This window comes from Chlamydotis macqueenii, chromosome 13, assembly GCF_036417535.1.
Source record: "Chlamydotis macqueenii isolate bChlMac1 chromosome 13, bChlMac1.mat, whole genome shotgun sequence".
NCBI classification, from domain to species: domain Eukaryota; kingdom Metazoa; phylum Chordata; class Aves; order Otidiformes; family Otididae; genus Chlamydotis; species Chlamydotis macqueenii.
Window position 1 is genome coordinate 827,481 of NC_141568.1, and position 27,406 is coordinate 854,886.

Below are 27,406 nucleotides of genomic sequence, written 5' to 3' on the forward strand. Positions count from 1 at the left end.
GTGTTAATGCAATATTTTTAGCTCAACTCCTCCAATGGTTCGCTTTGCACCACACAGGATGGTGCTGGATGCTGCTAAAGTACCATTAGCACGAATAATGTGGTTTCTATAAATTTTAAACAATACTTGTACATGACTCATGTAGGTAAGATTCAGAGAAAGAAAAAACAGAGTAAAAAATCCTCTCTACTTCTTCAAACAGATAGAGCTAATTTCAGCTATACATTGAAATTTCACTGTACAGGCTTAATATGATAAAGGCCTGCTTTTTTTTTTTTTTTCCCCCCCAGGGCACTAAGAAAATAGGGATGGGTAAAAAAAGAAAAAAAGAAGGAAAGAAAACATAACAAAGGAGAAGCGCAGCTGCCACAAGCTCAGCTACTGAACAGAGGAGGAAAGGGATCCCAGATACGATACGCTAACCAAAACTATAGCATCTCCATCAAATGATATAAAATTGATTAGGATAAACAGTCCCCAATAAGGAATGTGTTATCTGCGAATACGACAGTCTGATACCACACGTGCACAGCACTGCTGTGGGAAAACCTGATCCGGTTTTGCAGACGGGCACAGTAAGCATCTCTGGCTGTAACGCACCTCACATTTTCCTACAAACCGGCTGTTTCTCACACCAATATGCTGCGCATCCATGCTCTCCGCTCCTATTTTCATGTCTTTGTTGCGTGAGCGTGCATACGCTGAGCTGTTACTCTGGGTATACACGCATGGAAGAGGTAGTTATTCATGCCACCTCCTCATATTGGTTGATCCATATCTAGAACACTATGCTAGTAGAAGACTGCAAAATACTACGCTGTTAATTGCCAAAACCTCAGCATCACTGGGACTTAATCCTCAAAACTGGGACACATGCATCTCTGGCTGAATGAAGAACTTGGTTACTCACCGCAGAAATTCAGCAACTTGTTGGAATAGGACTTACGTACGCTGCACGTCTGGCAATTTGTAACCTTGAAGGAGTACAAAAACGCAATGGGCTTCGAGTTACAAAGTCACCTCTCCCTTATTTATACGGAAGTGTCTCTGCAGTCTTTCCAAAGGTTTTGAGGAAAGGCTGACACAAAAACCACACCGACATCTTTTCCCTGTTGCGTGGTGAGGCCCAAGCGGTTTGTGACATTGCATAGGCTCTTTTGGGGAAAGCATGCTGCCAGAAATTAAAAATAATAATATCCTTTGCAATGGACTCAGCATTTTATGACTTCATATATGACTGGCGTGATCACCTTCGTTGAAAGTACACGGGGTTTTGAAAGATCAGACCTCTGAGTAAAAGGGAGGGCGAAGGCACGGCGTTACGTATTGACTTGGCAACATCCACGCGTTCAGGGAAGAGCAAGACCATGCCACTGAACATTCACGCCTAACCTCTGTAGGGCGTTTTGGAAAAGCAGATACCGAAATGCTTCACAAAGGACATCAGGACAGAAGGTGGTAGGATCGTTTGTCCAAGTTAACACGGCTGCGCAAGGCAGAGGCAGAACTTGGATCCCCTCAGTCTACACCCCATGCTCTCTACAGGTACATCTGTCATCTATTATGTTAGCAAACAGGGACAAAATGGTAATGTCACTTTAGTATTTTTTCTTAGCATACAGAATTAACATCTAAAGTTACATACAAACTATTCCAATGGAAGTTAAGATAATAAATGGATATTGAACTTCTGAACTTAGCGTTGGATAGAAAATGAAAGAATACCAATTATGTCCCCAGCTACTTGGCAATGTTTGGATCCTATTTGCCTTCTTCTGAAACATGGATTGATTTGAAACTTTTCCTAACTAAACAGAGTAGTATTTTACTCCAAATTTCGGCAAAAGCAGAAAACAACCAATAGAAAAGATAGGGTAGGACACGTATTAATGTCTGAAGGGGCAGAAAACATAGGCTGTGAATTGCTTAGACTGCTTTTTCCCAGTGGATTACTATAAAATAACTGCAGAGGGGTTCAAATTCTAGAGTAAAATCTGTGAATATAATCTAAAAGAACAGATTAACAGCCATAGAAAGTTATAAAAAAGCAAGCAAAACACCCCAGTTTCCCCCAACCCCACAAACTGTAGCCTTTTCACAACATTAAAAAGAGCAGAACACAAAGCCATCTCTCGCAAGAGCCATGTATAGCCAGTAAAAATACCTTCAGAGCTAACAGCAAGGGCTGTGCTGTCATTACCAAATACACAGACACGTAGGTGTTACCTGTATTTTACAGGCAGCGTGCGTACCACCAAAGAAAAATCAGTGTCCTGCAAAATCAATATGTATTTAAATCCATCTCATCTGCTGTCGCTGTGCGATTTTGTTTATCTGTGCATTTGTTTGTAAGACAGAAGGCACTCAGACACCTGCACAGACACAAACACCCACAAATAACTAAACATCCGCGTAACTACTTACGAGTTTTCTCCTCTTCATTCCTGCCTGTCTTTGCACTGTTAAAACACAAACGGGACAGCGAAAGATACTGCCAGCACCCTCGGGCAGAGCAGGTAAGCTGGATACCCAGGTTCCAGGATTTTTCTTCTCAGATGAGAAAACGTCTCTTTAAAATTGCATTACTGGCATTTATGATTCATTCTACAAATAGTGAGACTTCCACATATAAATCTGAAATTCATTTAAGATATTTTGAGTTTAATAAGAATAAAGGCACCCCATTTTTCAAAGCAATAAAGAAAGATGCACCTGCCACGAGCCTGACCACAGAACAGACTGGGAAGATACTAACTCAGTAAAGGTAAAACCAGAAAAAATAGGAATTGATATAAAAAAAAAGATAGCTCATCTATCACTTTGTACTGAAAGATGCACGTAATAAGATGAATTTAAAACAATTTTTAAAAGCTGTCATTTTTTCTCCTCCAGGTTGGGACAATCTGGGGAGCAGTAATAGAGGAGAGATTTTTGCAGTCTGTAAGAGGTGACGAGGTGTGCAGCTGGCCCGAGCAGGGCTGCGCTGGCCAACAACCTCTATCTAGCCAGAAAGCAAAATTTCGGTGTTTTGCAACCTTTCATGAAATATTTTAATTACATTTCTGCAGCAACAGGCTAATTAGTCTTAAATCTGACCTCTACTCTTGTGCCTTTCACCTGCTAATTTTCTGGGCTGCTGCAGTCTCTGTGGTTAGAAACGACCAGGAGCACGTCTCTGGCACGGACATCCTTCCCAGCACTCCGAGTCTCCCTTCTGCCACTCCCCTGCACCACCGCAGCCGGACAAGCACTGTCAAAGGCCCAGTGAGTCAGGCCCGTTCTTCAAGCAGACTGAAAGGGGAACCCATCGTGGTGACAGAATTCCTTAGCTACTGAGAGGCAAGGCTATCAAGATAGAAGAAATGATAAGCTATAATTTTCAGTTATCCCTCTGCAAACGATGAACATTTTACTAAATACTTTAGACTCTAAATTTCGTCACTTACTCAGCAAAACATTGAGGTAATTTAGGTTAATATGAACCTTTGCAGATTATTTAATTTCTGCTGCTGGCTATTCTCTAGTTTTCTATAATATTGTGTATGAATCCTTTCCAGAAATGAAAATTGTGTAATGGCAGCATTGTGATACAAACTGACAGCAGCCAGGAAATTGAAAAGTTCAGGCTGAGGCTTCATCCTTCATTTGCACCACTCCTGAGCAGGGGAAAGCAGAGACATCCCGTTACGGACAGTGAAAGGCTTAACTTTTAATTTCCTGGATGTTATCATTTTAAGTACGAGCCTTGCTGTTATTTAAATCTATCTGAGGGAGGCAAAGGGAAGGTAAGGCAAAGGACATAATATTATTGCTTTGAGCAACAGGAGCTGAATGGTCTAAGTCATTTGCTACAAAAGAAAAAAAGAAAAAAAGAAAAAAAAAAACCCAACAACCCACAAAAAAGCAAAGCACCCAAGGTGCAGCAGTTTTCTAGAATTTTGCTGGATGATGTCAAGATGATGTCAAACAGCCACTGCAGCCGGTCAGAAATGAAGCTGTGCACCAGGACACTCCTCTGCAAACATTCATAGACTTTAATGCTCAGACCCTGGTCTTCATGTACTCAAGAGTCTGCTAAAAACAGAACCAGATCATTCTTGTTCACGGCTGGCATACCACACGATGCACAGAAATCATGCACAGAACCTAAAGCTTTCAGATTGCCACAGCGCTTTAACCACAGTATCTGTACCACACGGAGTATGGATCTGCATTTTGAATCCTGTTCAGACAGCTGATGGCCCACGATTCTGGAATCGGCACATCGAACACCTCCATTTCAAATTTTTAAGCAATGCAGAGCCCAAATGCTGTGAAACATTACAGAGAGCAATTGGACCTTCATAACACTGAAGTCTTATAACCCAGTAGATTCTTGTGCTCTCATTCAAAAAAAAAACAACCAAAAAAACCAAACAGAAAAACAAACCACAAACAAAAAAACTAGAAATATTTACATCTGCTTGGTATTTCATCCCCAGCTCAGATACTCTGTGTGTCTAGTAAGTTTACACACAAAAAAGTCACTTGATGCCCAGCCACTTACAGCGTTATGGTCTGGAACAGAGCTGAAAGCACCCACATGAAAATGCAATTAATAGACGTTCTATTTTAAAACTTTGAACAGTTATTATTCACTGAGTACTTCAATACCGAGGTCTTACACAAGAATGAATGACATTCATTTTCACACAAAAATGTTACAAAAATTGATTCTGAAATAAGTATAAAAGATTTTAAAGGGAAAATTTTGCATTATATTACTTCATTTAAAAAGTTAAATAACAAAAGTAGAAAAAAGGAGCAGAAAGCCCTAACAAAAGGAGCAGAAAGCCCTCATGGTTTTTCACAGACTTCATAGTGCAGCAGATGAAATGGGACTTGAGAAGTGCCAGCACAGGGAGAATAGTTCAGCATGCCTCTGATTTATTTCCCTCTTCTGCACAAAAGTGCTGACATACATCTCGAAGCGCATTTTGACATATGAATCTATACTAGACCATTTACTCCATAGGTAATTGTACAATTTCCACTGGAAGACAATTCTCAGGTCTTGTTGAAAGAATACTTTTAGTAATGGATGACACCTGAATAATTAACTGTTCCTCAGCATCCTACCAGTCTCGGGTTCAGGAGTTAGTTCCTCTTCTCCTCCAAACACTGCAAACACTGCCTGGTATTTTTCAGAGATCATCTTTGTTATAGAGTTGAATTTCTGGGTCCTAAAGCTTAAATTTCATCTTTCAAAGGCCAAGAACGTTTCATGTCCTAAATCAGGAGAACATGGACCAGCCGGTAGTTTCTGCATTGACTCAGCTTTAGGAAATGTCGCTGCTTTGTGCTTTGAACGCTAAAGTGACCCAAGATTCATCAAGGCTGAAGGTTGTTTATATGAACTTGTCAATAATGCTCCAATTCCTATTTAATTTTTAATATACTAATCAATAAGAACATAAACTATTTTATCAATAGTATGATCAACACCTAGGCTTTTATCTAGATGTTTGTGGATCCTAAATAGGCATTGCCTATGAAGAAGACTCAGAAATTAATGGTTTTCCATGTGTCATTGCTAATTTCGTGGGACCAAGTGGGCCATCAGTTAAAACACGATCAGCATGGTGGGCCACTTCATTTCAATACCTCATTCAGGCACCTTCCCACTGCTCAGATTTCAAGGTGAGAAATCTAATGTTTTCTTTACACTGGCAACAAAGAGTAGTTACTTAGTGAAGCAGTATGAAACCCTGTAAAATGTGCACAAAATGTATCAATGAAGGAGATTGTCAAATGTTAAAAATGATGACTGGCAAAGCGAGGAATCTGGAAAAGAGTCAACTACTATAATGTTCTCTTCTACATAATTTTGGACAAAGAAACTCATGTAATAATCTCTACATCAAGCCCATATTTCTACTTTAGCTATTATAATTACAGGGAAAAAGATTTAAAAATACCCAGACTTGAAATTCAAGGCATTCAGTGCCAGGGAATCCCCAAGATCTCCAGCTACGCTGCTTTAACAGGTGACTACACATGCTGCCAAAAACGCACCCCTTCTATTTATTTCTGTCATACACAGATAAGGCTCACTCTCTTTTCCTACTTTCCTTCTTCCTGGAGGTCAGGCTTTTTACGTCACATAAACGTGGATTACATTGGCCACCTTGGCTAAAGCACAGGACTGGGCTCTCCTGTACACCTGGCAATCCACCCTGATCACTGAGACTTCCCTTTTTTCAGATGCCTTTTGGGATGCTGTCCCAGCACAGTCCTGCACCTCGCAGTCACAGCTTGTGGGAGTTTGTTTAATTAAATGAAGGCATGACTTCACATTATCCAGTATTAAAATGTACATTAATGATAAAAGATAACATTAAAAATTATTTGGATTTACCATTAAAATGGACCTGCACTTGTCATTATTATACAATATGATTTTTTTAATTATCTGCAAATTTTCACAACTGTTTCACACCATTATGATTAATGTGTTAACCCTTACATGGTTCCAACTAGACCACGAATGTGAGCTATGTTTCTTTTTTTTCTAGATAGATATATTTTCTTTATCATCTGTGAGTTTAGAAACAAAGAATTAGTTCCAAAATTAAAATCAAGAATTTAAAGTTTATTACAGAAAGTAATCCTAACTGAAGAATGACTGAATACAGAAAAGATCACAATATAAAATTTAATCCTATAAAAATCGATGGCAAAACTCCTGTTGACTCCGTTAAGGTCCCAGCATCACCCCAGAATTAATTCCTCCGTTTCTTTCAGCGTTACGACAATGTCAGTGGCACAGCCTGAAGGACAGCGCTGCCGACGCACTGACCCGCCATGCGTCCCACTCCGCACCAGGCAGCGCGCCGCGCAGGCACAGAGGCAGGGCGGTCGCTGTAAGGCTCTGCTAAAATCTGCTCATGTGGTTCTGTGACTGTTACAGTGATTTGCAATTCTTTAATTTAAGTATTTCCATTTTTTCACCTGTATCAACCAAAAAACTGGTTCTCACTCAGGACTTTGTACAAGCCAAGTCTCGTGTAAAAGTTCAGCTCTTTCTGCCTGCATCAGTCCATTAAACCAATTTCTATATTTTGATGAAAAATCCCCTTCCCATGTTCATTTTTGGATGCAAGTTCTGCTCCAATATAAAAGGGGCGTTCTCGTGCACCCAATAAGGGTACATTTCAATCTTAGAGAAAGATGTCAGGAAAATGAGCATAAAATATTTCCGATATACTGGGAATCTGCAAATACAAGGATCACAAAGGAAACTCTTTTGCAACTGTAAATTAAGATGGTGGTAAGATACCACCTTTTTTTTTCCTCTACAAAAGAACAACGTTCATTTTCTCCGATTATCTGTGAAAATAATACCTTTTTATGAAATAATACAAATTCTCAAGATTATTCTTGCGTACTTGTTTGCAGTACAGAAAATAGAAGAACATGCACGTTGTCAATATTGGTCACCAGCAAAGTCCCAAGAGACCTAAGCAGGTTTTCCATAAATGATAAATATATGTGATTTTTTATAAGACTCTATATGCGTATATATATCAAAGAGCACATTCACCTACAAGTGCTCTCTGTATGTATAAAAGAAGGACTGCTTAAAAAAAAAAAAAAAAAAAGCAGCTGTTTTTTCTTTCTGACAAACGGGCATGAAATAACAGGCTGACATCTGCCTCTGCAGGTCATTCCAGTCAGGCTGCTGCACGTCAGAATTCAAACTGCTCCATCCATCACTGGCAGGCCAAAAATTAACGTAGCTTGGAAACTCTGCAGCAAGACAGTAACAGCCCAATTTAAAGTCTGACCTTCGGAGAGCAGCGGGGGGGTAAGATGGAAAAATTATTTCATGCCCTGTACCAAAGCCAACACCACAGTTCAGAGGGATTTTCAGTTAATTTTTTTATGTATATAAAATAAAGATGGCCAGTATACAGCTGTTAAACTGGTATGTCAGCCAAGACAACTGTATAAAGGCTTTCCATTTAAGGGCATTATCAATTACAGTCAGAGATGCACTTTCAGGGTATTTACAATTTTAATTCATCTGAATTACTGATTAATATTTTTCTAAAAGCACAATGCAGTCTAGGTTATAAATAACACTATTTTCTTAGTGATTGACTGGGTAAAAACTACAGTTGATCAGTCTGAATAATTTGATGGAAATAGGCTGCATTTTTTGCCAGATACAGAATTTCTAGTCCGATTAAACAAACAGGATAACCTATTAAAAATACTTTCTCAAAATTCCAATATTAAATTATTTTATAAAGGAGTTTATCAAAGAAATTATTTAATAATTGTAGCAAGATACACGTTAGCAATGTGGCAGCACACAGCAGAGGAGCCGGTAGCCTTCTAGACTCTATACTAGCAGGTAACAGTGATTAATCCATTGTTAAATCACCTAACACGGTGTTAATTGCTCAGTAAGCTAATTTAAGTGGAAGTGCAATAACACATAATTCAAACTCCCATCTCCTGTTGTAAATATCAGAAATGCCATATAGTTTAAAACTTCAAGTAGTTCAATAAAATTGAACTGATTACAAATAAAATCCAAGTAATTCAATAAAATTGCTAGATCATATTTTAAATGTATGCCCCAAACGTGAAAAAGCAATTTATTTTTCCCAAGCCTTTCTCTGGAGGTCATCTAAAAAGCTCCCTTAGCATTTTCTTCCCTTAAAGTATTTTTTCTAACACGGCAAAACATTTTCCTTTGTTGAACAGCAAGTTAGCTTTGCAACAGAGTCAAAGACGCTAAGTGATCTGGAAGATGTTATTAAATAATTTTAAGAGAACAGATAGCTTCAAGTGTAAGAGTCTGCCAAAACAGTAACACATGGATATTTACTAGTTTGTTTTTATTAAAAAATAGAAGCAAATACAATCCTGCTGCACTGGACACCTTTTCAAATATACAAGGCAGCTTTCCCTGTCATGTATTTTAAAACTCACCCTAGCCAGAAAATTTCACAACAGGCCACTGATTTAGTGTTGCTCAAAAGCAGACAGAATGAGACGCTTTGGGCAACCAAAACACTCCCTTTATACCTTTTATTGCATGACTTCAGAGCCACAGGAATAGTAAGATTGTCTTTCATACAACGGATACCACCTCTTTCTGCAAATCTGACAAGTGTCAGAAAGGAAAACAGAAAAATTAGTTTAGATCTAAATCTGCTTTAGTGGTAAACTCAAAGCCATCAAGGAATTAATGGGCATATTTTCTTTCATCGTGGTACAGCGGAACAGAGAGGACCAGCAAAATTCCAAGGTCTCAAGAGACAAAAACCACCCAGATTTTATTTTCGATAACAAGTTTGGTTGACAGCAATGGGAAAGACAGAACTTTTATCTTCATTTTTAGTACTATAAAAATGTAAATTAGTAAGCCATGAGTAGAGTCTACCCAGAACTGGCTGACTGACAAGTCTAAAACAGTACTGGTCTGAGCAGTCACCAAACGGGTGGCTTTGTCACCAAACGGGTGGTTTTGGTAGGGATCCCGTAAGGATCAGCTCCCCAGTGCTTGTGAAGGACTGCTGGTAACACTTGTGGATGGCACAAAAGCTGGGAGAAAACAACTATATTGTTCAGCATGGTATGGACTACTATCCTCTGAAGAGGACCAGTGCAAATATTACAGATTTTTAAATATTCCAATACAAAACCATTATGTTTAGTAATAAAAAGACAGAGTATTTCAGAACGATAAAGACAAAACAATTCAGAAGAAGATCTGTGTGTAATGTACTGGTAAAAAACCCTAATGTGATTTGCTGGAAAACTGAATAGGAAAGAGATTTCATGTCTGTATATGGGGTTGGCGAGACCAGCATAGGAATGCTGCACACAATTCCGGCAGCCAGCATCAAACATCTACTGAAAAACAGGAGAAAAAACTTACACTGAAAGAAGTAAGAGTCAAACCACATTTAACTTATCAAAAAGAAAATATAAAGGTATATATGTACCTCCATGTACAGTAAGTACTGGGCAGTAAAAGGCTCTCTCTCCTCAAAAAATCTGTAACAGGAACCAGCATCCAGAAGCTGAAGCTCAGGAAATTCAAACAAATGTTTGACTAAATAGTAAGGAAACGTTTGACTGAACAGTAAGGAAAAATAGCAAGAATAGATTCTTCCTGCCTTGAAATAGCAAGACAAGTTGAATCAGCCCAATATACAGTCTATTTAAGCACAAGTTTCTAGGCTTAACACAGAATTAACAGGGCTAATTCTGATGGCATAAGTTATACAGGATGTCGGCTGAGATGATTTATCACTCCCTTCTGGCCTTAAAATCTATAATCAATGAAATAATCCATTAGTTGCACTTTATAGACTTTCTTACATGTTCTTGCGACACATCTGGGGGAGCCCACTGCCACAGCCAGCAGCCTGCTGGGTCTGGGTCTGATGTACTGGGGAACTGGAATCCTTCCACCCGCATTATCGCCGAGAGAATATATTGGGTTGTGGAGTTGAACTGCAGTAATTTTATGACCAAATATGTATATTAGCAAAGTTGCTGCACACTACTAAGACGTCTGAAAAGTTCAAGTTATATAGGCCATCTGACAGAATAAGCAATTATTTTCCACATTTTATCTTTAACTGCAAATTATTGGTTTAAGCTTAAAAAAAAATAATTTGAAAAGCAGATGTCTCTTGCAAGAGTTTTAACAATTACCACTGACTATTTAGATCTGAAAAAAACTTTTACTTTAATGAACATGAGTGTTTACACTAGCAGTAACCATATGTAGTCCTTTATAGTATGCAGTGTTTTATTCTTCAAATAAATCCTATAATTATTACACCCAGAGAAACGGTGCCATTATCTCATTATTTCCATTAAACTAATGGAAATTATTTACTTGTTTTGTTTTCCACAGAATTAATGCACTTATACACATGATGAATTATTTTTAACTGGTCGCAAGATGTAACAGTTTACAGTCAGTTCACAGCTTTCTCGTCAATGAACTGGACTTAATAAACTGCAATTATTTTAAGGGGGAAAAAAGTCCTTATCCATTAACGTTAATCATGACACTAAATTAAGTTGTGTGGAATATCCTCCACTTATTTTGAGGTAATCAGAGCTGCAGTCAGTGTCATTTTAAAGGAAACTCCCAAAACTTTAATCTGTAACTGAGCAGAACTGTCCTGACAGAAGTTCTGTTTTACCTTTGTCTGTCGCCCCTGCGAGAAGCATGTTGAATCGGGAGAGCAGGAGGAACTCTCCCTTACAAGATCTACTTTATTTTACTGACAGAGCTGCTCGGACAGTAACAGAAACTCATCTGGCAAATCTAAACTCAAAGTTTTATTCTTCTTTTCTTAGGTGTTTCAAAAGGACCGATGGCTGCTGCTTCGTAAAGCTGTCTCCAGTGCTGTCCAGGCCTCGAGCAGCCGTGAACAGCAGTGCCGCAGGCTGCCGCGTGGTTTGAGAGATGCTGGGGGATTACCTGCAGAGCCAAGATTTCTGCACTTGCAGAGGCCCATCTAAAGTGACCCGGAGAAGCAACACTGATTTCTAGACAAGGGAAAGTAATAAATTTGCTAGATGATCAACATTTCTTTGATTCAGGGTCAAGCAGGATGTTAACATGTTACACTGATACAGTAGATGTAACTAAATGCAACCTTCAGAAGACGTTATTTCCCGGTACACAGATGAAGTGCCTTGTTTTAAAGGAGAGTAACGCAGCCCCAGCCTTCCCCTGCGCAGTGCCCTGCAGCAATGCCACAAGTCGCCAGCTAACTGGGGGTGGTCTTTCAGCTGACACCCAGCATTAGTATTTTCTTCTGATTTTGTTTAAATGCGGGAATATTCAAAACAGTTTCCTGAGCACCTTGACAAATGTCAGGGTTTCAGACATCCTCTTCTCTTTCAAAGGGATGCTTTGAGTTTGGCACTGGCCTCCAGCGTTGTCTTTACTGGTCACTCATTTCCCAAACACTGCTGCTTCGTGCTCTGCCTCTTTACCGAGGTCTTTTTACTCTTCGTATTTTGTTTCTTGTCTCACATCTGTTTCTCCCTCCCAATGAAATACCCATACCATGCAACAAACTTTGTGATGGCAAATTGAACCGCCTTAGATTATCTGCTTCTCCTATCAGGGGCCATGTTATTGTGTGTTCTTTTTGAGAAGTTGGCTCATCAACCAAATCTGCCACAATACACAGACAGCCAGGTGGTATTTGACGATCAGTGGTTTAGAAGTTTCTGCCTTTAGGAGGACAAACTAAAGTTGGAAAGCAGATAACATGGAGAACATGGTATTGAGGGCACCAGGCAGCAGGTCTCCAACAGCCAAACATTTACTTTCCCTCTTTCGGTGTTCCTTCTCTCTGTGTGTGCCACACAGCACACTTTTTCCCCATTTCTGAAGTTACATGGTGATGAACTCCGGCAGGGAGGTGCCAGAGCTAGCAGGAGGGCTGCGAGGAGAGGACAACCGCTCTGAGGAAAGCGCTCTGTGCCCACTCGCTGCTGTTCACAAGTGCCTTAGCAAGGGAATTTGCAAATGTGAGCTGCTCTTACAGACAGTGACAAACATATTGCATTTATTTATGACAGCACATTTCCTAACGTAATTAACAAATTAACATCTTGTAAATAGTGATTGCAAACATTTTGAAGTGATCTTAAATTCACACATATGTAAAAACACAAAAGGCAGGTGCCTGAAAACAACCTCCATTCAAAGAGAAAGCCCTACGAGAGATGCCGCACGGCTCCTTAGCGTCCCCCACACCTCCGCACACGCTGCCAGCACAGAACAGTTCTGGATATGACATAAAAGGATTCTTGTTTGAAATATGTTGTTTGCTCTATCTGAATTATTTTAACTCTCATCCATTAAATTATTAATGTAGTATCAATGGTCTGTTTTTAAGACCAAGTCCATTCCAAAGCAACAAATGAAAAATTAACCATAGCAGGCAATAATAACAAAATTATTGAATAAAACTGTGTATACTCTAACCTAAATTTATATTCGTCTTCAATAATAATTACTACATAACACTGTAAGAGCTAGCAGTATTGTCATTAGAAATGTGGTGGTTTTGGGGTTTTTTTGTTTTTTTTTTTTTTAATTTGAAGCTTGGAAATTGGGAGAGAGGAAATGAGGATTAGGGAAGAGAGGCTATTTTTCACTAAATATCAGATAGGAGATTTCCAACACTGCATTACAGTGAAAAACAGTGACAGCGCAAAAGTATTGCAGAGGTGGAAAGGACAGAAAACGTGCAAAAATAGAAAAGAACAGAAAGAGAAAGACAGGATAGTTATCTGCACACAGTTACTCCATTTCTGGGGTACTACTTAAGATCGGTTTGGATCAGCAGCAGCAGTTTTGTGCTGAAAGTGAAGGGGAAGCAGAATGATCAGATCTTGTTTAGGGCAAAACTGTCAGACTGGTAACGTACTGGGTGAAGCTGGACAAGTTGCATTAATGGGTAGAAACAAGCAAAATTTTGTTTCTGATACAGAAGCTTATGCCCGCCTGTACCAGTCCCTTTTTCCTCTTCCCACCTGGCCCCTCACATTTATTTCACTTCACATGAGAGAGGAAATAGCCTACTCTGTTGAATCAGCAGATTATTTTATTAACACATGGAACCAAATAATTACACCGAAATGGCTCAGAACACGATTTGATTACTACTTGGAAAATACTGGAAGAACAAGAGTATCCATTCAGGTCAGGAGAACCCAGAGCATCCCGGAGGAGCGTTCCAAGAGGACACCCCGTTTTCCTTAGGACACGCTGCTGAGGAACCACAACCAGCTTCCCAGCGAAGGGGGTGTCAGAACCTTCAGCGCTGTCCCACACTCTTCCCCTGCGCTGCGGCTGGCATCAGAACAACGCTGCGGTTCCAGCCAACCCTGTGCACGCGTAGGGACAAGCAAAGAGCAGGGGCAGGTAGGTATCATCGCTACATACAGGCTGTTTTTCAGCTGCTACATGTAGCACCTGTGTGAAACGGCCATGTTCACGCATGCTTGCACGTCTGTTACAAACGTGTATGCATTCCTATTGCAACGGAGCAGCCGTGCATGATGCATGTGATGTGCAAACTGGATTTATGCGCATTGAAATATCTCAGTATTTGATTCTTCTTCTTGACAGAGAGCAGGGCTTCCACTGAAAGCTCATTTAATAAAAATAATGCAATGCAAATGAACCTGAATCAGAAAAATTAGATTGATGGAAGTAGCTCGGTCGCTGTAATTACACAAGGTGTATTATTTCCTAAATTCTCTTTGCATTAAATATGTACCATACATTTATCAAACATAATTAGCAGTTTAGGTGACAAGGATTTGATTTTCCTCCTGCAATAAAAATCTCGCTACACTGGTATGTACATCTAAAATGTAATCTGAACATTTCCTTACTATCATTGTTTACTCCTTTAAGAAAAATTCCATACGATCAAGGAATCAGAGGGGGAATATCATTTGGGACTTACAAAGCAGAAGATGAGGAAGGTGGCTAGGTCAGCCTTCTGTGGATTTCATGAGCATAAAATAAAATTAAATCAGTCAAAGCTTTTAAGGTTGTTAGTCAAATAAATCATATTTGAAAGTAAAATCATTGATGAAACTCCAATACAGTTTTATTTCCCTTATATTAAGCATTTTGTTTTTTCAAATGTAGAAATAAAATGATGAACAAACAGCAAGAGAAACAGAAGGTACAAAAGAAGCTGTGACAAGGTTGAATGTGGTCAACAGGCATCTACTAAAAGAAACGGGTTTTCTGAGAAAGATTTCAACAAAAATCTTTTTATGTAGCACTGCCTTTCTTTACCTTCTCCTAATTTTGTCTACCTAAACCTAATTTAAATAGCCTAGAGAATCTATTTTAAACCACAAAAAATGAAGGTGACACTACGCTGAGCTGAAGCAGAGGACTAATATTAATACTCTGTTCTCAGATCCCTACTGATACTCTGCAGGCTGACCTCCTGACTGACAGTCTGTCTTAAATTTGAGTTTCCGGTCTTCAGTTTCCATTTCAACTTAATATTACTGCAACATGTTTTCCGAGTGATCCTTGTGTTTTACAACAGAGGCTGCTCCCTTTTTTTCCCCAAGATTGTAACAGTCAATACTGCGAAGGACATCTTAAAATGTACTCCACAGATGAGTTAAACATTTGAGAGTTCTTATACAAGTTCTTATCAAATTTGTGACGACTGAAAATGTCCTGGTTATTGTACAACGTGCAAAAGCAGTACCTTAGGAAAGTCCCTTGGAAAAGAGGCAAAGTATTTGAAATGGAATGCACGTCTATGTATTTCTGTAAATAATATTAACATTAAATACTAAATACTAGTGTCGTTAATTACCGAACAAACTACACTTTTCACAACTAATTAAATTATCTCACAGCTTCTGTGGAAGCTCTACGGCAAGCAGCAGCCAACAAAACCTGGTTTGTGCGGCAGGCACAGCTCTTCCCGCTGTAACGCCGTCAGTTCCTTTCTGCTTCTCTCCCCACTGGCTGTTTGCAAGTGCACCGCTGCAAAAAACAACTGCTTCACCTTAAACAAAAAGCTGCCCATCTCTCTCTTCGTGCTTTGATTTCGTTTAATCTGTGCTGTACGCCACAGGGCACCCGCAGTGTTTCTGGTGTACACATTCAAATCTTGATGTTCAGACTCACCTCACTTGCTGAAAATAAACGCAGCTAGACATGTGTTTGTTTGTTTTTAAAGACATCTCAAAAAGCAAAACACGTTAACTAAATATTAGCCAGGTGTAAACTCTGTGCCTGTAAGAAGCTGGAAATTTTGTTAAGTCGTTTGTTCCAGGATGGTTTGCATCACGTCGCGTTTGATTGAGGAGGGGAGAGAGAAGACTGCTCGCTGATTATTCACCTCGTACATGGATTTGTTACATATGCCTCCCTGTCCATCGTTCTTACAAAAATGCAGTTTGCTTCCCACAAATGCCAGCACCAACAGGACAAGGGCTGGTTCTGTTTAGGCTGAATCTTCATCCACGTTTCGTGAACATACCAGTGCTATTTTTCACACGGTTTTAGAGCAAAATACTGACTAGACGAACCCCACCAGAAGGCGACTGCCCGCACCCTGTCCCTGCATCCAGGCTGAAGGGTGGTTCTAGTCTCAGGGCAGCTGGCCCCGGAGAGCCACTATTTACAGGCTGGGATGCTGGTTACTGAACACGGGGAGGTTACAAGCTGTTAGTCGTGTTTAAGAAATGTCATTAGCGCATATGGACAATTATGAAACTAAATGCAATGAAATCAGCCTTCCAGACCTTCTCACAATGAAATTAGAACATTTCTAACACAACTAAGATAATAAAGTTTTTTCTTCTCTGTCCCTCTTTCTTCTCTCATCTCAGACAGGATTTTGGACACATGGGGTTTTGTTGGTTTTTTTTTTAGGTTTTAGGTGGTGTGGGTTTTTTAAAAATAGTTTCACACAAAACAACTATATCAAAATAATGTCAGAAAGCACTTTCAGTTTTTCTCTTAAAATCCCCTAGGATTATATGGGGACCTCAAGTCAAAAACCTTCACTTTAGAACAATAAATAAATAAACCCGCTAAAGCCTTCCCAAGGCTGGCCAACTGTAGCATAAGTAATGCAAGAGGCTGAGAGATGCCAGATAAATTTGATTACTATAAAAGATGGGAATATGTTTCCTTCCTCAGAGGATTCACAAAAAGGGGTCAAAAACAAAGCAGCACTGAAGGCGAACAACTTCATTTCGCCAGCAACTCAAGGCGAAAATACAATACAATTTCGCGGGAACATTTTATCACGTTGGTGCAGACACCTCCTAATCTTCTGTTTCTGAAAGGGAAAATAGGAAAGAGAGTGCAGGCAAAATGGGACTCTTCCTTCTTTTCTGGAAAAGTCACTCTGATTAGTATATCAATTTAGTAAAGAGTTCAAGAACTGTTTTCTTCTTTCACCTGCTACCAGTGTCACAGTATCTCACATTTCATTAGGAAAAAAAAACGTAATCTTACACTTCGTGTTGTTCTTCCTATTTGTCAGATTACCAAATAATTTCTATCGAATATATTCAAAGAGCCTCATTACAATAAATGACCTACTGTACTTTGCTTGTTAAAGAAAAGCAAAGTCTTGACTCCATGTTAATTGTTACAGCCCTGAGTAACGATGAAATGCAGAGATCCCCTGTACACTACTCTCCAACTAAGAGATGGTCCTCATTGCACACTGCGACGTTTTTCCTCTGTAAATAGATGAGCTCCCGCCAGTGGCTATTACAACGGCACTAGTATTCTGCTAACCTCTCTGGAATTACTTCTTCCTTCATGCGGCGCAGGGTTGCACTTGGCTTTTTCCCTAGCACACCATGTTGGTGGCACAGTCATACTGTTGGCAGCTAACACACCCGCATCCCTACAAAATGCCACACCTCCAGCTAACAGCAAAAGCTCTTCTTACTCGAATCTATTCCATTTCACCTTCTTTTCATTACTTCTTCAAGGTCACCCAGTTCTTCCTATTTAATGGCCCAAACTTTCACTCTGTTAACAGCATCTCTCAGCACTGGGTCTTCAGCCCAATTTTAGTCAACCATGTGTGATTTTTATAGAAGAGTTACAAATCAGAGGTATAAAAAAAAAGGTTGATCTTTGAGGAACAAGTAACTTCCATCCAGCCTGATAAATTCATTTGCAGCACACAAAACCTCTTATTTGCACTACACTTCTTACAATCTTCTGCTTTTGCAAAAAAACATTTTCCGTGGTGTCACCATATTACAGTTGCACTACAGGACTCAAGAAAGGATAGGCTTGCAGCACTTTTTACTAATAATATTTTTTAGTATTAAGGAAAAAACCAAAATGTTTCTGGAACAGGCAATCTTTGGCAAATTCACCACCCCCCCCCCCAGTTTCCTGACCTTTAATTCTTTCCTTCATGTTGCCGCAGTACTCTTCTTTCTTATATGAAAGAAAATCAGTCTATAATACAGACAGACAGCTCTATGTGGCAGTCCTTTCAAAATTTTTGGATGGACACTACCATCTCCCTAACTAAAGCACATTAACCCTTTTACTACTGAAGAAGTTTTGAACAAGCCGGAGCTTATAATAATAAAAATGATTTTCCTTCAAGTATTGTTTTCAATATTAACATAAAAAATTCTGACCACAAGCAATTTAAAGACACAACAAAGTGGCCTGAGAAGAGGCTTGGAGACATACACATGCAGAGAATCTATGCAGAAAGGGGACTGCAGCTTGCTTCCTGTGCCTGAGAGATCACTTCTGGTACCGCCTATAAAACCAAGATGCAACAACCTTCTAGAGTTAATAGCCTTTGTACTTCAGTGGCACAATTAGGTTATTTTTTTTTACCCCAGGGAATTACTGAAAACACAGCTGAAACCTGCAGAAGGATGCTCCTGCGTGGAACAGTGACTGGTGGGCAGCTCTTTGACTAAATGAGCAAAGGGCTCCTGTGGATTTTAATAACACTGGTCCACTTATGAATCGCAAGTGATACAGAAAGCCTTCTGCATCTCTGAGGTTTTCAAGATTTCAGGGAGGGGAAATGTTTTCATCTGACAAAATGTTATTCATCGTTATTTTGGGTTTTTTACTTTAAGAAAACAACTGCATTTGATATATTTGCCATGGGTGTCCTATCGGAGTCAATTTTTTAGATTTTCTGTCATAGGCAAGCTTTGTGAAAGAGAAGTATAGCAGGTTTGTCATACCCTTTACAATTATCTGAAATATTCCATAGCAAAGATGAGAACAGACAGACTTAGCAGTAGGGCAGTGAGGCCACTAGAGAAAAGACCCTGAAACTAACTGACACCACTAGATTATAATTTCTCATAGTTTTAAATAACGTTATTGAATTTTTAAAATTTAGATTAAAAATAGCTAACTAATATGTAGTTTCTACTGTAACCATAAGTATTTACCAAAGTGTGAATAGATGTAGCTGGGAGGTATGCTTAACACAGATTTAAAAAAGAAGCAGCTATTTTTTTCAGAAGAGAAAGCATTTGCTTTTCTGACTCTGGGAAGTCCTGAGAAAACATTTCTTGCAGCTCAGTAACTCGAAGCTTTCTCGTTCTGAATATACAAATACTTTTATCAGTCACAATGCCCTCACATCTAGGCACATTTCTTACACTGTGTTCTTACACTACACACATAGAATTCTGTATTTTTACATGTATGTAGCTCCCAATGCACACATTCCTTAAACAAACTTTCAAAAGTACATTTTCACAATGACACAGACTTAAGCTCAAATGCTAGGAAATACAAATGCTTAACTAACCAGGATAATTATATTGGGATCTTTGTATGTATGCTTTAATTGAGTGGATGCCCCAGCCCTGGCAGTCTCCAAGGGCAGGTTGGACAGGGCTCTGAGCAACCTGGTCTGGTGGAAGGTGTCCCTGCCCAGGGCAGGAGGGTTGGAACGAGATGATCTTTACAGTCCCTCCTAACCCAAACCATTCTATGATTCCATGATTTTTCCCCACAGGAGCCATATGTCATTAAGTGCAGGAAAAAAAGATTGAGTGACTAAGATGGAAATCTGGAAAAGAAGGTCCCTACCACTGCCCAAGAGTTCTTACTCTACCAACCATGCAAATACATGCCACATCCCACAAAACCTGATCTCCACTGGATATCACTCCTACCCCTACTCTAGCTCCTAAACACACTACACCTCTCAAACAAACTACTTCACTGGACTCCTGATCTTGAATCCCATCATTCAGCTTTCAAAATTCTCGCTTTAGGAAAGTTCAAAACATTTTCACCACCATCGTCATAGCCACACATCATACGGCAAAGTAATGGTGCTTAAGCTCAAACAAAAACATACAAAACCTAGAAAACTTCCTTAGGCTAATTATTGATGCAGCATCTTAAAATATTTTTCTAACAAATTTTGGCTTCTGTGAGAGACTTGTGTCTTTCATATAAAAGCATAAGAGGTTTTTTTTAAAATAAAGTATCTGAAATAGTATTATAACAAATAGCCTCTTGCAGCAGCGATTTCATAGACAGAATGGCTGTATTTGCTCTGTGCATCAGACAGAAATTTTTCATTTCATACATCATTTAAACCTTGCTGCAGTGACTCCACAAACCTGTCCATACTATTAACACAAAGTAAAGCCTTCTTTCCCACCTCACCCCCCCAATCCAAGTTATTTTGGCCAAAACCCAGCTATGCAAGTAGATCACCATACAACTGATGGCAGAGAAGCAAAACATACTTAGTACTAGATAACAAAGGAAAAATCTTATATGCCAATAAATGATATTGCATATTGTATGTGAACACATAAAAAAAAAATTACACTGTCTACATCATCAGCAAGCTTACTGCAGGAACAACATACCGTAGCAAGCAACCAGCTAATGCACACAGTGGTTTCAATATTTTTAAACAGATTTGCATTTATATCATCTTTTCAGAAGTTACTCTCCCAGGACAGTGCAAGAGTCTGGAACAAAGCTTCCCCTTGAAAAAAAAAAAAAAAAAAAACATATTCAGGCAGAGATCACCAACATATTCTGTGGCCATTAACACAGGCAGATCACTTACGGCCGCTACTGCCCCGGAAAAAATTCTGAAGATTATTGCTGAAGTTATTATTGTTGGCATGGTCTTTAGATGCTCAAATATAGAGCTATGCTCTGAAAATACATAATTCACTGTCCTATGTGCTAAAACCTTGAACTCACGCTGGGGTCACAATCCACACACCTTCAGACTGTGTTAAACGGAAAGCTGAAAAATTGGCAACTTTTACAAAAATCTCATTTAAATAACACTAAATACTTACACCTGGAACTCAGCTGGGAAACAGCAAGGAAGAGGTTTTCTCACCGTATATGAAGGCCTTCTGGACTGCAGTATGTAACACGGGATGCTCCCTTGCTGGGCATTCGTTCAGTGATTCCACTTCTCATTCAGGAGAAATCCAGAAAGCACCTAGCACAAATAAATGACAAACACAAATTTAGCAGGGCTTAGATGCTAACAAACACAATTTTCCCTTGTCCATTTGACTGAAAAAAATCTCCTGTGGTCCTCCTTTCTAGTCTAAAAGTAATGGTATGTTATGAGAGGTTGCAACAGCACTAGTTTGGTTCCACACCAGTATATACTGGTATCATGCTCATGCTGACATCTCAAACGTATACATCATCAGAATTTTGGGGTGGCAGTAATATTGTATGCACACAACATACATGTATGTCACCTCCTGTGCCTCTCTGCACAGCCTGGACCCCACTTGACAGAACACACGCAAAGCGGGCCGTCACCCCACCCACCGGCACACAGCGCTGCTGGGGCCATGGTGGGCAGGCGCCTGCATGGCAGCACAGTCGGAGCCGGCAGCCCAGTTCTCTTCAGCCACCACAGAATCACACAGTCGTTAGGGTTGGAAGGGGCCTTTCCAGGCCACCCAGTCCACCCCCCCCTGCAAGGAGCAGGGACATCTCCAACCAGATCAGGTTGCTCAGAGCCCCAGCCAACCTGGCCTGGAATGTTTCCAGGGATGGGGCATCCACCGCCTCTCTGGGCAACCTGGGCCAGGTTCCACCACCCTCTGTGTAAAAAGTTTTTTCCTTATGTCCAGCCTGAATCTCCCTCCCTCTATTCTAAAACCATCACCCCTCGTCCTATCACACCAGGCCCTGCTGAAGAGGTTTTTTCCCATCTTTCCTATCAGCCCCCTTAAGGTACTAGAAGGCCGCTATAAGGTCTCGCCAGAGTCTTCTCTCCTCCAGGCTGAACAGCCCCAGCTCTCTCAGCCTGGCCTCACAGGAGAGGCGCTCCAGCCCTCTCATCATCTCCGTGGCCTCCTCTGGACCCGCTCCAACATCTCCACAGCCATCTTATGTTGGGGGCTCCAGAGCTGGAAGCAGTACTGCAGGGGAGGGTCTCACCAGAGCAGAGGGGCAGAATCCCCTCCCTCGACCTGCTGGCCACACTGCTTTTGATACAGCCCAGGATGCGGTTGGCTTTCTGGGCTGCAAGCACACATTGTCGGCGCATGCTGAGCTTCTCATCCACAAGCACACCCAAGTCCTTCTCCTCAGGGCTGCTCTCCATCCATTCTCCACCCAGCCTGTATCGCGCTGGGATTGCCCCAGCCCATGTCAGGACCTTGCTCTTGGCCTGGTTGAACTTCACAAGGTTCTCATGGCTGTTAGGCACAGGAATTCCCCTCGTTGTAGGGCAGAGCGCAGCTACCTGCTCTGCTCAGTGCCAGGAAGGTGGCATTGCTACAAAGCAATCTGTGACACGGGACAGCAGTCCTGGCTGGAGAAGCAGCACCATGGGCACAACCAGGCAGTCTAAAGTGACATGAGGGGCTGACACGAGCCTTGCAGACTCAGATTTCTCTTCCTTTTGTATGACCAAACCGAAACTTAGCTCAGATTAAATGATGAACACAAAGTGGATTTGTGCTCACCGTAGTTTTGAGTTCATGCTCAAAACACACGGGGCATGGCCGCACATAGTGCTGCTCTTCAAACGCCTTATGTGTTCCTGCCCTCCTATGAAAGCCAAATCAGCCCAGCTTACTTCGGTAATCTGTATTGCTGCATGGAAAAAACAACAGAAAGCTATCAAGCAAACAAACCCCTTCTTTCTGCTCCTTAATCCATTGATACAGAGACTGAAAAACATGAAGCAAATTGTGACAAAAGCCGCAGATGGAAGCAGAGCTTTGAAGAAAGCACCAGTTAATATTTTCAGAAAGATAAGGCCCAAGAGTCAATCATTATAAACCATATGAAAGAGGCACTAAATATAGATTATATGACTTTCCTCCTTTTCTGTGTCAAAACAGTATTTTAATTTTATTTTTAAATCTGCCAATCAAGGTAAAACTAATCACAAAAAAAAAGTGTTTTACCTTTCAAACATCTGTCATATCTTAAAATTGCTGTGTCAAATAGACAGAACACGGGTACCTGGACAGTTTTCTCCGATTCCTCAGATTTCTGGGCTTGAAAATTACAATACACAGATATTAATAAGAACTGAAACATCCCGTCAGTAAATTCTTCCCTCTGGTAAAGACTTTGCAGAGGAAAAGCAGCTTCAAGCAGTAAGCAGATACGTTATATTTCCTTTTTTTAAAGTTGAGAACAGACTGTGGGGTTTGCAAGAGAAGAGTGTCTAAAACAGGTACTGCAGTTTTAGATACTCCAAACTCATCTTGCCATCTCCAAACACTGAACTCTATATTAGATTACAATCTCAATTATTGTCTGAGATTATTTCTAACAGGGAAAATGCCATCATTTGTAACTGGCGCATTAGCACTGCCCCAGCGTGAGGAGCTCTCTGCGCCGGGCTGGAACTGCCCGGCTCCTCTGACCCCAGCTGCAAAAAGCATGGTTATCCTTCCCTGAACTGGAGGAGAGAAAATACAGCAGGAGAAGGAGGTCACTTAGGAGTTTCCACAGGGCAGATACCAACACAAAACCAGAGCAGGGAGTTCGTAACAGAAAACGAGTCTTAAAACACAAACAAACCAAAACCAGACAGGATAAAGGATCAGAGGAGTCGAAGTAGAAGATACATGGCACTGCCCCAAGTTCATTATCTATTTACTGGCTCTGCAGCAAAAAAAAAAAAAAAGTCTTATTACTACTGAGCTTTTCTTTCAGAAATTTTCAGTAACAGCTAAGATTATATACTGATACATTCTTCAGTCAACAGTAAAATATTTCTGTAAGTGTCATGACCCTGAAAAACTTTGATTTTAAGTAAATTAAAGGACAAGCTACAACAATAACCTGAATATTTGTATTATTTTTAACATGTTGGACACATGTAAGTTATCAAGATGTGGCAAGTCACACAAATCAAACATTTCTGAGTTATGAGACTTTGTGAGTAGCATAGTATGGGAACACAAGGAAGGTTATAAAATGACAGCTTGCAGAAAGCTTCCCAAATTACTTGTCCATGTACAATGAAACAACCAGCCACATGATTAAAGATTTTACTAAACATGAAGTAAATACAAATAGTTGTCTAGTTACATTTATGCAGCAAGTATGTAAATCTGCTTGTCTACATTCCCAGCACAGCTTCTTGAAAGTACCAGTCTCAGATACAAGCCACTGACATTACAGAATCGTTACCTGAAAACTTAAAGGGAGCTTACATGTAAAGACTAATACTGCATAATTAAAAGATGTAAGAGTCAGAAAAAAGGAGGCAAATATTTCTATAGACTCCGCTGTTAGAAGCCCCACAGGTTCTCCCACATCAAAGAGGCAAAGGCTCCAGGACCAGTGCCATCGTGCAGTACAAAGTCAGTACCCGCGAAGAGCACCACAATGCCAACAATCCACGGAGAACCCGCCACCCCAGGCTGCCTCGCCCTTCTCCCTCCACCGCTGCCTTGCTGCGGGTACTAGCAGACGGACAGGTGCAGACAAGGTTTGGTGCTAACAAATAAGAACTAATAAACCAGTAGACATCCGATATAACAGTGCATCTACGGCGAGAATCCTGCAGCTACGCACGTTATTTCTGCGTTGGCACTGTCTGCATAACCTTGAACTGCGAATGCTTACCTGAGTGTAGCAAGCAAGCACGTCAATGAGACCACGCGGCAAAGATCTATAGCTCTAAACTGTTCCACCTCTGTTGTGAACTTCTCAACTCAGAAATCAATAAAATATCGAGTAATAAACAAGGAGCCAGAAATATTATTGAAAAAAACCCAACCTTATTCAGAATTGTGAATATGGAGCCTACATATTTCCAACATAAGTTCAGGAAATAAAAATCTCATTAAAGCTTTAGCCAAAATTTCTAATTCATCAAAGGACCATGTTCTGAATACCAATGAACTTCATGAAAAAGAAGCATTTTTTTTTTCTTGTCTGCATGTCTGTAAAAATATCTCTTAGGTTACAAAACCAAATCTGATGACACTGAAACGTCTTTCAGGAACAAAGACAGATGAGTAAAACAACCACCAGATCTCTTTAATTCCATGCAGAAGTGTCAACAGCAAAATCACTGCATCTCTTCCATAGCAGAATATTAAATAGTTCATTAATATCCATTTTCCCTTCTTCTCTTTTCAGAGGCTACTAAAATTGTTTCTGTTTGATTTTACATGAGTGAAACTCCTCCCAAATGAAACAGGTACAAGTGTCTTGAAAGAACATTGAAGTGCACATCATTCAAGACCCTGGCAGTCCCTATCTCTGTGAAACAACAATAGCAGCCCGCTAATAACAATGACTTGCTTAACTATTCATTTTTGTAAATAATGGAACTGAAAATTATCTAGTGATGGATTTACACTTTTACAATGCATCTCAGGGATGAAAATGAATAGGGACGAAGGAATTATGTATATTACAATGGGTGACACACAGAACTGAAGATTCTAGCTAGCTCCACAGAAGAACACAAGCTGGAAAATGTGGCACTACAATTTTTAGCATTTTGCCTTTGTCTAATACTACTGTAAGACATCCTGTATGTGTTATTTGTGTTATAGAGGCACTTAAATACTCCAATTAAAATCCAAACACCATTATATTAGGCAGACATAGTATGAACATTACAATAGGTGTCATAGCCATTTTAATTCCAAACAACCACAATAAATTACCTATTTCTCAGATATGCCTTCCTTTATATTGTAGTTACCCACAGAATTTAACATATTAGTTCTTATATTCAGGGAGAGCGTTAAAAGGATTGCCTAGGCAGTCTTTTCAGCCTTGTTTTTATTTGAAAACCACATTGGTATTTCCAGTGGAGGCCTAGAGAGCGAAAGCCTCCTGACACAAGGCTTGCTCTCCTTAATCACCTTTCCTGAGGAGCCGCCCGTGGAGCCACAAGATGCTGTGGACCATGAGCCAAAAAAGCCTGTTCCCCTGAGGTGCAGGACTGCAATTTTACAGAAAATTAATACGTTTATATATTCTTCTCACTGCTCCTCCTTTTCAGTGAATTCCTTCTTTCATTTCAGCTGAAGTACTGACATAGTAAACATACCAATTTACTGCAGTCTAGGCAATCATTTTACTATTAATATATTTGCACACTGAACAACCTAAGCCTAAGAACGAGGTGCAATCTATGAGGCAGTCTTTTCAGCCTTGTTTTTAGTCAGAGACAGAGCTGCATCTTGCAGGTATGTCTAGCCAGTTGGATAATTCAGTATTGGTTTGTTTTGAGTTAAAGAAGAGGACACCACAAAGTAGCGTAGATACTGAAAAATAAGATTTTTGTAGAGGCAGAAAACTGGCAAAGGTGACAACTTCTCTGGTAACAACGGAAAACACTAAGTTTCTGTACAAAACAGTTAGTAAGATTACTTTGTGCTTAAGTAACAAATGGCAAGTGTTTATGCTGTGACTATTAGTCCTCTAGCAGGGTGTTTATTATAAATAGTATTTCAAACACAGGACTTTAAGAGACAATGTATAAATATTTTAAGTGGTAAAATATAGGTGTTGAGTATTTTTGTAGTGTGTCCAGAAAATTTGCACAAACACATCAAATTCTCCACCTAGGGAATTTACTTTATTGTTAAGTTTGCATTTAAAACAAATGTACATGACCTATTTTGGGGCTAATATAACTAAAAGGAACCTATTTGTTGTTTATTATTTATAGAAGATTCACTTCAGATTAGGCCTTTTGCAGACATGTGTATCTGTGTGGCATCATAAAGCATCTCCAGCTATCCCCCAGCACTAAAACAGACGAGAAAATGACAAGTTAGGATGTATCCCAGTACACACAGTATTTTATAAAAGCTAAGATTAAAAGCTGTTTTTTTCCTCTTCAGAAAGGCCACATGAAAGAGCTAGTACCATGGCTAATGCATTGACCTTCTGTGTCTGATAATGACAAGTTCAAGTTCCTGGAGTCGGATAAGATGTGGAACTAAAGTAAGTGCACTCAAGCAATGAGTTCTCCTGCTCTGTTAGAATCCTGCTTACAAAACTAGCCCTATAGAAAGAAAGAAGGAAACAGTTTAATTTTTTTTTTTATCTATATAACCAAGGAGTTTTTCTACACCATCAGCAGGTCTCATAACTACTTTCTTCAGTCTTCAACCTAAGGCACTGGTGGTTTCTTTCACTTGTTAATAGCAAACATGAAATTTTTTTAATGTGAGTAAATGATGTCAAATTTATGAAAAACAGATGTAAAATTGCTGCTTGCATCTAAAATTTCACATTTTCAGCTTTTTTTTTTTCTGTAAACAGAGAAAGAATAAAGAATAAAACATAGTAAAATCGTATAGAAGAGATACAAGATCTCTTTACAAACCTTGCCTTCCAAACCTCCAG